Genomic DNA, 11408 nt, shown 5'->3' with positions numbered 1-11408 from the left:
CATCATCTTTCCAGGCGACAAAGATAAACACGAACCTTCTCACGAGACGCTATGGCTACAGCCTGCCACTAGCCATCCTGAGACCCTGCGTCCCTGAAGGCTCTATATTGGGTCGGGTTGTGGACCCTCTGGGTTTTCTGTTACCTCATTCCATTCACATTTGGAGACGGGGACTTACCTTGCATGCTCTATGCCTTAAATGCAGCACAGGCAGGAAGGGTTTCCAGCCTTTTTGTAAACCATATTCTGTAGTATATTAGTCTGTGTGTGTGCCTGTCCGTGTGTGTGAATGCCAGCACAGGCACGCTGCATCGTGTGGAGGTCCAAGGACAACCTCTGTTATCAGTCCCCACCTTCCACCTCATCTGAGACTGGTCCCTGATGTTCTGTTGTGAACACCAGTCTGGCTGGCCTGTGAGGTTCTGGGAGTCCCCCGTGTCTGCCTAGAAAGTCTGGGATTACAAATGTGTGCTAGTGTGCTCAGCTTTATGTGGGCTCTGGGGATTCGAATTCAGCTCCTCATACTCTTAAAGCAAATACTTTACCAGCTGAGCCATCTCCCCAGCATATGTTAATCTTTTTAAAATCATACTTCTTTATTTTGTGTGTGTGTGTATACAAGTGTGTGGGCACATGTATGCCACAGTGCGTGTGTGTATAACACACAAGAGTTGATTCTCTTTCCACCATGTGGGTCCCCAGAGACTGAACTCAAGTCATGAAGCTTGGTTCCAAGTGCCTTTATCCAATGAGCTCTCTCACCAGCCATCATATGTCAATCTTGATGCCTCTCTCTCCAAGTCCTCTTCTGCCACACATGAGATAGGAAGGGCCAGAGCCCACAGTTACCTTACTTACCACGATGCCAGCCACACTCTCAGCTTTGCGTAGGTAAGACTCAGCCTGTGTCCCTTTGCATACTTCCACAGTCATGTTTGATGGTCAGGACAGTCAGCACAGCTTTACCTGATGCCTAGGGCTTCTCTTCCCTGTAAACAGGAAAGGAAGCTGGGCATGGTGGCACCTTTAATCTCAGCACTGAGGCAAAGACAATCTGATCACTATGAGTTCAAGGCCAGCCTGGTCTGTATACAGTTCCATCCAGAGTTACACAGTAAGAAGGATCTATGGGAGTCTCAGTGGACTGAGGATTGTCTCCTGGCGGTGTTAGTCCTGTACAGTATGCACGTTTTCCTTTACTTCCCCGTAAAAAGCCCATGAACTTGGGAACTCTGTCCCACTTTGTCAGGGCAGTGACCGAACTGGGTAATTGAGTTCATATCTCCTGGATCCTGAATCATGACAGATGCATCTTGGAGCCTCCAGAGACCAGTTTTCCAGACCTGCTTCCCACCAAGCAACTGAGAGATGGAGAGCCTGCGAACACACACACACACACACACACACACACACACACACACACACACACACACACATCTTATCTGGCCTTGAAGGCTACAGAGGGAGAATGCCAAAGGGACACTTGTCTTGACCTTCCTCTATGCCACAGCTCTCTAAAGGTCAGCCCTGCCTCCCTGGGAAACTGAGTCACTGGCACAGCCCTTCACTGTTGCCCAGGAAGCCAAGCTGCCTCTGCTGCATCACTGACCTGAGAGCTGCCCTCACCTATGCTGGGACAGTGGCCGCTTTACAACCATTCCATGCAATGAGCAAACCGGCTATAAAGTAATGGGAAGGGGAGGAGAGGCTGGGGTTTATCTGGGGCTGGTCCCCAGGCTCTGTATGAGTCCCCAGGAGCATCCATGGGGAGTCAGGATGCATCCGATGGATGCTGGGCTTGGGGGCAGATCCTGTTCCCTTGGAGGAGTCATCTAGCCTGGCTAGAGTCTGTGTAAAATGGGGATTCTGTGTGAGGCAGCGTGGTTCCGAAGGCTGGCTGTCCCCCGCTAGCTTGGCTCTGTCACCTACACGGACCTCATGAAACCATCAGCCTATTTGTGTAACTGGAGTTCAAACAAGTCTATTAAGTACCACCCAATTAAAGTCAACAGCCAGTGCTGAGTTTGCTGGCTTAAGCATTTTGGAGCCCCGGGGACTTTAGATGTTACAGGCTGTGACTTCAAAGGCCAAGGCTTGTTCTCTGCTGAAGGCTTCTGATGGGTCCTCGGGTGTCAGCACAGAGTACTGTCTCTCCTTTGTGTGTTATTTGATCACATCGTGACCTCGGGGCACTTCTGGTCTCTGGTCTCAGCTGAGCACCAGAGCCTCACTCCAGGTGTGATACAAATTATCCTCTTACCGCATCCTGTGGCTTTACCTGTATCTTCTGTGCATGAAAGGCTCCTCTGCTCTCAGCCAGTGACACTGTCGGCTCCATCCCAAGGCTGGCTCAGGTGTCACCCACTCCTAGAAGTCTTCCCTGATCCCTCTGGGAGGAAGTCTCCTGTGTTCAGGCCCAGGCTGTCATGTGACTGAGCCCTGTCATTGGTTTGATGCTGACAGTCAGCTTAGCTATCAAAAGATTATGATTGACACAGCATGGAGTCTATCCCTTCTCCATTCTGGAGACTGGCTTCTAGATAAAGTGGCAGCAGAGGCAGTTCAGAGGCCTCTGTCCTTGGACTGTTGCAGCTGCCTGTTTGCTGGGTCTTCACAAGGCGGCTTCTTGGTGTGGCATGGGCTTGTGGGAAGAGAAAGGGGTAGGGGAGGGAGGGGTTTGGGGGTGGGTGGGCGGGGCTCTCATCTTATAAGGCCATCCGCCCTATAGGACCCGGGGAACTGTTGCAAGATACTTGATTGTGCTGTGACACTCCAAGATGTTAATAAACTTAACCTTGAAACAGGGGGCGGAGTCAATGACTAGCTGACTGGAATTAGCCGTAGAGATTTTAGAGGACCCAGGATACGATATGATAGAGCGGCACAGGAAAGAGTAGGGTGGGGCTTAGAAAGATTCGTGGGCCTTTTTGATCTGGGAAGCGTAGGGAGAGAGGGTCAGCTGTTTGTTCCTCCGCTGCTTTCTTGATCTATCAGGTTTTTATTAATAATAGAACAATTTAGATAAACACTTCAGAGAACCTCGCCTTATCTCATTTTTTTCTAAAGACTTTGTCTCCAAACACAACCGCATCAGGAGTTCGGCCTTGATGTATGAATGTGGAGGAACACAGTCCAGTCCGTGAAAATCAAGAACCCCTCCTGTATCCTAGGGTAACCTGGGGGGCGGGCTAGCGTATGGAGATAACAGACTTGGACAGCAGAGCTGAAGAGAAGAGGAGGGAGAAAAACATTCAAACAAAGAAACCAGCACAAAGGAGTACCATTTTAGTTTCTAGAAACAAAAGAAGACACAAACTTCCCAAAACCATAAAGTTTACTAGCCTGTGGGACTGAAACAGTCCAGTGGTGGGCCTCAGGAGTGGCTGGATCAGGGTGCCCGGTCTATCCCTTTACAGTTTTCTGTGTTGTGGCCACATTGCATGTAGATTTGGGCTTCAGGATGGCTTCACGTGTGATTGATTACGGACTACTTCAGGTTTCAGACCGAGGCTCACCAACAGGTCTGAGAGAGGGAGATCTATGCATCCCTGAATTCTCAGTGAAATCCTAAGATTAAGCTGACTCAGCTGTCCTGAGCCAGCGTGACCTCTGAGTGGCTCTGTCCAGCTGTGTATGTATACCTTCGTTGCTCAAGACGGTCACTTTGTTTTTTATGGGGCTGAACGTAAGGGGGTCAGTAAACATGAGGGATTTGGGGTTGGTTTCCCCCCCTCCTTTCTCTCTCTTTCCTTCTTTATTTTCCTTCCATCCTACTTCCTTTCCTCCCCTGTTCCTCCCACAAATAACACACAATACTAAGCCAGCCCTCCATTAGGCTCTCCGTGTTGAAGTCGTACATGTAATTAGAGTGAAATATGACCTGGAGCCCCTGACCAGCTGGTATAACTCTAGGGATTATCCTGAAAGCAATGAGGCCCCCCAGGGGGATTCAGGCAGGTGAGTGGCCACACTAGTGATCTAAGGCTGTATGACATCTTCAACCCTGGGCGGCTTAAATAGCTGCTTCCTACCGGGCCCCGGGCTGGTGCTTGCAGCCCGTGGGCTTGCTAGAGGGCCCAGTCTTGGCCAGATTGCAGTCATCTCCAGGATGGCGTGGAAGTACCTGCCTCTGCTCACTCACATGACCCCTAGTGGTCTCAGCAGTCCTGCTTTGATGCCCCCTCACGTGACCCCCTCAGGACTGTCCTAAAACAGGCAATCATCAGGAGAGCAAGAGCAAGTACTACAAATGGCAGCAAGGCCCTCCGCTGCCTCCTGTCAGCATGCTCTGTGTGACAGGAGGAGGTGATCTGTAGGGCAGGGAAGGACCCAATGGAAGGCGCGTGAGGGGGTGAGGATCCTGGGGCCTATCCACCAGTCGGTCTCTCAGGCACTTCTTTTCAACGCATTGGACCTTTGAGATATGACCACAAGGTGGCGCTCTCATGAGTGGGATTAACACTGGTCCTGTGAGAAGGTGGCAGCCGTGAACCAGAAAAGACCTGGCCCACACCAAATCTCCCAGTGCCTTAACCTTGACCTTCACAGCCTCAGGAACTCATGAGACATGAAGGACCACTGTCTCATTGCCCTGAGGTGCTTCCACTAGGGTGCCCCACACAACTTCACCCTACTGAAACAGAGCCGTACGGCTGGGACTTTGGTGAGAGATCTTGGAGCCCAACAAGGGAGATAATTCACAGCTCACAGAATGGACCAAACACCCCATCAGTTAGCACAGCAGCCTGTGAGAGCTGGGTCATCAGGGGACAAGCTGGCAGCAAGCATCCGTTTTTCCAAAGGGTGCTATATCCTGGGATAAAATAGTGGGGGCTTCTTGAGAGTCATTCCCGGGTTGATGAGAGAGAACAGGCTCATACTTGCTCACTTCCTCCCTCTATTCTTGGTCCCAGGCAGTCAGCATGCTGCTAGGGGACAGGTGTCCAGTGTATTTCCTGAGTGCCCTACCGCTTCTTGCTGGTCCACTCCAACCCTGCACAGAGGTCTTTGTGACCCTCCTTACTTGGGCCTGGTCACCCAGCACCTGCTCTGCAGCAGGGTCCTTCTCTTCAGGAGGTAAGGGAGGTTCTAGCACACTACCACTCATCTGGGCACAAGCTTGACTATGTGCACGCGGAGTGAGTGTGCAGATGTCAGTGCGAAGCTAGTTGATGACTGATCTCTATGCAGGCGTCAGGGGCTGTAGGAGTATGGATGCTTCCTGAGGTCCTTGCTAAAGAATTTTTGGAGAGGTCCCCAGCTCCTACTTCTGCCTTACTTTCCACCCTTTCTTCCCAGCGTGGGATCTGGTTCAGCCCCCCTCCAGCCAACCTCCCTAGCACTGATTACTCAGTGGTTCTTCAGGGTCCTGCACAGGCTCCTCTCCCATGGCCCTGAAGCCCTGGAGATGGTCATGGCCCTGCCTTAGATGTCACCAGGCTTCTCTCCTGACACAGCTCACAGCAGCTGCAGGCAAGGGACTCTGCCTGGTTCTTTCATCTTACAGTTTGTTTGACTCTGTCTCACTTGAATTTGACATGCCGTGATTGGCCCACACATCCTTTACGGTCTCCACACTGATTTTCCGCCTTCTGATTTCTCTCTTTGTCCTTGTGATTGATTTATTGGCGGAACTGAGGGTTGCACTAGAGTCCTCTGACGGATGCTGCGAGGTGCTGCTGGAGACACGAGCCTTCCCAGACCCAGAGGCTCAGCTACACCTTGGCATGGGTCCAGGGTAGACTGTGAATAACTTCATCTGCTTTAGACCAGGTTGGGCCATCAAATTAGTTTTTAAATCCAGTATCAAATGGGAAAGCAATATTCTTGTCCGGGAGCTTGGAGGCCTGGGAACTGCAGGTTCAGACTGAGAGATGATTCTTATCCAACATATAGGTAAGGAGCTAGGGAGTGAGTATACCCAAAGGGGAACTACAGGCCGTGCAGCTGAGAAGGGCCGAGATGGTCCACACCCAGGCTGATGGAAGCCCATGCAGGTTCGAGCCATTGTGCTAGGTGGCTTCTCACTATCAGTACAGCGCTGGTGTGGCCATGGGATTCTAATCCTGGCTCTGCCATCTCAGCTTCAGGCTTTTCCACCTGTAGGGTGGGAGCAAGTCCCTGGGCTTGGCTGCAGGGACTCACTCAGGACTAGGAAGGCAGGAACAGCAGTGAGTGGCAGGACCCTCAGGCCAGCCCACCCTCTCACTTACAGGGCTGGAGAATATGTCTTTCTTCAGCCCAGCCTTAGCTCTGTCCCCGCTCACAGGGCTTTGATCACAGGTCCTGCCACATCTGCAAACTGTAGAAGTTCTCTCCATCCCAAGTTACCCCAACAGCTGTTTTTGCTCCCCTGGGGCTCTGAGGTGCTCCCTTGGGACTCTAAGGTGCTCCCCCGAGACTCTGAGGTGCTCGCCTGGGGTGCTTGTATGAATGTGTGGACAGGTTTTGGAGGAGAAGCATGGGCTTGGAGGTCTGCAGAGGCCTTGAAAGGAGGTAGGTATTGTCGCGTCCGCCTCGACCAGCAAGGACGACGCGACGCCAGGCTCTTCTCCAAGCAGTTTATTCAGGAACCTTGAACAATCTTCTGACCCCGGGGAAAGTCATTTTCTTCTCCACTCTCACTCTCTCTCCCTCACTCATACTCACTCTCCCATTCTCTCTCTCATTCTCACTCACAGTCACCCACACAGTCATTCTCACAGGAAAGCCAGCCCACGCCCTTTATAGCCACTGGGCAATCAACCCCGTGGTGCCACGTGGACAATGCCGCTAGGGTCAGACATACGCAAGCAAGCCAGATTAGGTCCAGGTGTGCAGAAGCAAGCCAGATCCTAGCCTTAGCCAAATAAGGAGCATCTGCCATCGGGAAGGCAGAAGCCAGATGCTGCGCCATCTTTGAGGCACGGCGGTGCACGGCTCTCTACAAGGTATTGTGCTGGGAATCAAGACCTGGGCAAACAGGGGCTAGGGTAGGAAAGGGGTACAGACCCAGGGGGACCTCATGCCAGGGACACACACACTAGAAGATGGTGTCCTCTCACTGAGGGCACAGAGCAGGGCCCAGGGGGAAGAGAAGCAGGACTACTGTAGGCATTCACCACTTCCTTTCCTCCAGCTGTCCCCCTGGCCTGGGGTGACCAGAGCCTTCCTCCACTCTCATGCCCTCCCCTGCCTCACTCATCTCTGCTCAGTGGGGCTCACGGTTGATGGAATTTATAGAAATCTCTAAAACAAGCTTTCCCTGTGTATCCATCCCTCATCTTCTCCCCACACTGCTCCCTGAGCATTTTATAGCAAGGAGAGAGAGAAAGAAAAAAAAAAATCTCCCTGGCGTTTATTGAGATAAATAGCGGGGATCTGGCAGGGTGAATTGTAAAAGATGCATCTTCCACTTGCCAGTGAGTCCACACAGATGCAAAGACGGCTCTCCTCCATCTTCTGAAGCCAGGCAGTTTAGCAGCTGACCATTATGGCTGCAGGACAATCCACCACCTACTCCTCGTATCCCACAGGCAGTGGGTCCCCAGAATTGACCTCAGACCCCTTTCACCCTCCACTGTCTGTACAGCTCATGCACACATGGTCAGGAATCCTTGTGTCTGCTTTTCCTGGGAGTCCCCTGGGAGGGTGGGAGGGTGGCTTACACCAAGCGTCTGCTGTGACAGGCACTAGGTCTGCTCTGTAAGTTTACTGCTGGACACACAGCTCCTCTGTGTGAAGCCCCGAGCCTTGGGAGCCTGGGACCCTGCACACTCATGTATCTTCGAGAAGTGACAGTTCTGGTCGGCTAGTCGTGTGAGGCTTCTCCTGAGTCAGTGGCCTGCACTGTTGATAGTTGGCGTGGCTCTGGTCCGTGTGTTCCGGCCTGGCGTTGCTCACATGGGATCTCATGACTAAAAAGAGACAGTCAGGGCGCTGAAGAGGAGGCTCGGTTGGTGCAGTACTTGCTACATATGCAGAAGGATGTGAGTTCAACCCCAGTCACCCATGTGAATCCAGTGCTGGGGAAGAGGACAGAGGTGGGGACAGGCCGGCCAACCTAGACGAACGAACGAGTCTCAGGTCCCAGTGAGAGGCTGTCTTCAAGAAGCCAAGGCTGATTGCTTCTGAAGAAGCTATCCAAAGTTGACTGTCTGGCCTCCACATGCGCGCGCGCACACACACACACACACACACACACACACACACACACACACACACACAAAGAGACAGTGGGGGACGGTCATGGAGAGAGGTGTCTCCTCACAGAGAGCTGTCTAGTCTTTGAGGTCTGGCAGGAAAACTTCATACAGTCACTCGGACACATGCTCCTGGCCAGAGAAGTCACAGATCTAGACCGGAACTGGGGGAGGGCTGGGAGAAAGCATCTAGTGGGACAGGGTGCAAAGTGTCCTGGGGTGGGAGGAACCAGAGCTGCTTTATGGACTCCCCATTTGCATAACTGTATTAGCCCTTACCCACCCGGTGGGTTGGTTAACAGTCCCACTTTGCAGATGAAGAAACAGGCTGACTGAGCACAGTGGGGTACTTGGTGCTGGCTGGTGCTCTGAGTGATGATAGCCCTGCACTGGGGAAATCCACAGTGAGGCCATATGAGCATGGATGAAGACGGGGCAAGATAGTTCTTTTTAAAGGGGGCTGGGACCCAAGCAGCCTTACAACAGGCAGCTGAGAGAGACAGAGGAGACTCCTGGAAGATTCTAAGCTCATATCAGAGAAGAGAATAGGAAATTTAGGAGTTGAGGAGACAGAAAGGACCAGCTCAGTAACCCCAGGTCACAAGTGTATCAGGACAAAACAGGTCTCCTAACGCAGACTGAGCTGTGTACACATGGAGATGGGCTGTCCTCTAAAGCAAAGTTGAAGGAAGGGCCGCAGAGGCCTGGAAGGAGTGCAGTGGTCAGGGAGCCTCCTCCTCTGAAGGTGAGCCACGGGACAAGGTGGCAACATCTCAGATGGAAAGATCTGGAACTCATCCCTGTTTGGAGTCTGCTCCAAGGAGGAGCCAGCTAGAAGTCTTGCTTGGAATCTCAGTGAGTAAAAGTGACTAGCAGACCAGTGTAGTAGCATGAATCTTAAAGAGTCTTTATTAATAAAATCAAACCTGAGGACAGTTATTGGGGTGAACTCTGGAAGATCAGAGCCAGAACAAGCCACAGTTACCTCACCTTGCTGGATCCTCAGCTGGTCTTGTTTTCTCAGACTGGAAGCCTCTGTGTCCTCATATCCGAATGGGTCTCAGCTGAACTGTGTTCCAAAGCCTGAAAGCTTAACCAGCCAAATGCTTAACCAGCCAAATGCTTCTAGTTTCTGGTCTTCACTCCTTATATATCTTTCTGCTTTCTGCCACCAATCCCTGGGATTAAAGGCTCGCTTTCTGGGAACTAAGGCATGAGTCACCATGGTTGACTGTATCCTTGAACACATGGATTTCTGCCTCTGGAATGCTAGGATTAAAGGCATGTGCTACCACTGCCTATCCTCTATGTTTAATATTGTGGCTGCTCTGTCTCTGACCCTAGATAAGTTTATTAGCATGCACAATATTTGGGGGAATACAATACCACAGACCAGGGTGTTTCTTGTTGTAGCCATGCTGACCCATACATCCCCAACCTGCATGGCTCCCCTTCAACACCAAGTGTTATGGCGTGGATCTGCATGTTGGGCTCATCATGGAGACTGAAAATGGCTGTGGAGGAAACCAAGGGGGCTGGTAGAAGGTGATGGAGGAGTCCTTGGATATGTAGGTGGAAGGAGGGGAGAGAGGAAGGGCCACAGACCCCCCCCCATAACCCCCACTTTGATGCAAATCTCTTACTCCATCAACAAGGATCCAATTTTGATGTCATTGTCCCTGAGTAGGGCTGAGGTGAAACTCAGTGGCGGTGTCCATGCTGGGAATGGACACAGCCTTGGGATCCACACTCAGCATGGCCATCACGCCTTCTGCATCAGCAGGGAGAGGACAGGGTTCTGGCAGATAGAGCAGAGACAGGTTGGGACAAGGAAGATGAACTTGGTGGTCTGGCAGGTCCTAGCACCGAGGTCATAGGGCATGACCTGGGATGCCCTTCCAACCTTGGGGAGGCACCCCAAGGGCTGAATCACAGAGTCACAGCTGGGGTAATGGAGAAGCAAAGGATCAGGACAGGACCTGTCCCCTCCCCAACAAGGTACGTGATGCTGGGCAACAGTCTCATCCCTTAGGGCTGTGTGTGTGTGGGGGGGGGGGAGTTGGGGAGAGGAGAGTCAAGGCCTCCGACCTCAGAGCCTAGAGCCTGGAGACCTGACAGCACTTCCTACAGTCTTACTGTGCTCCCAAGAGGCACAGAATCTTTCCTGTGCTCCACAGTCCTTCCTCCCACCTCCACCAAGCCTGGGACTCAGCAATATTGTGTATTCAAGCAGGGACCCCTCTGCTGACTCTTTGTCCCTGCCAACAGGGCAGTGCCTGGTGTGACCCAGGCACCCTGACCACATTTATGGAATAACTGGAATATTCCCATTTCACAGGTGAGAGGACTGATCCTGCAGACTTAAAGGGAAGGGGTCAGGCTACACAGCTGCTACTCTGGACAGGCTGTGCCTGGAGTGAAGTGTTCCAAACCTGTCAGGATATCCCTCAGGGACTGGAGGGAAGGGCCCTGCAGGCTTGGGAGGGTAGTTAGGAAAGAGGCAGTCCTGGTATTTTTCGGGATTTGCGACTCAGCCAGCCCTGGCTCAAGGTTCACCCTCACATGGACAACTTGTGTCTGGGAGCAGGCATCAGCTGGGCTGGGTTACCTGGAGACCTGCTGGCAGAGATGCCAGGGTGATGAGGTTTCTGCTCCAAGGGGCCTGGATGGGACTTGAAAATTTTTCATTAAAAAAAATTGTGTGTCTGTGGAGGGGGAATGAGAGAGACAGGGAGATGGGGGGAGAGAGAAGTGGAGAGAGGGAAAGAGAGAACCATGGTACACATGTGGAAGTCAGAGGGATTTTTCTGGAAGTTCCTACCCTTCACCTTGCTGAGGTTGAGTCTGTCTTGCTAGCTGGCCGCGAAAAGAACATTAAACAACCCAGATCCACTGCCCAGCACCAAGTGGCTAAGACTCCCAAACTGACCAGGGTCATAAGATGCAGGGTGATGATTCCTACTTCGTTGATGACCGTGCAGACCTGACCAGCTTAGCTGGAAATGTCATTCACCAAGGATATTCCACCCACAAAGCTACCTGGGGTGAAGCGTTGGTCAGTCCTCACGCCCAGCCCCACGCACAGCCTCCACCAGCTCATTTGCCGCCCACTCACAACTCCCAGGTAACCCAGGCACAGGCCCACCCACAGCGCGTTTACAGCCATCTGTACCTGGTCATGAGAAGCATGGGTCTGAACTCTCCTGCTTTCTGCTTCTCATCTTGCAG

The sequence above is a fragment of the Peromyscus eremicus genome, chromosome 2 (genome assembly GCF_949786415.1).
Source record: "Peromyscus eremicus chromosome 2, PerEre_H2_v1, whole genome shotgun sequence".
NCBI lineage: Eukaryota > Metazoa > Chordata > Mammalia > Rodentia > Cricetidae > Peromyscus > Peromyscus eremicus.
Note: the sequence above shows the minus strand (reverse complement) of the source record.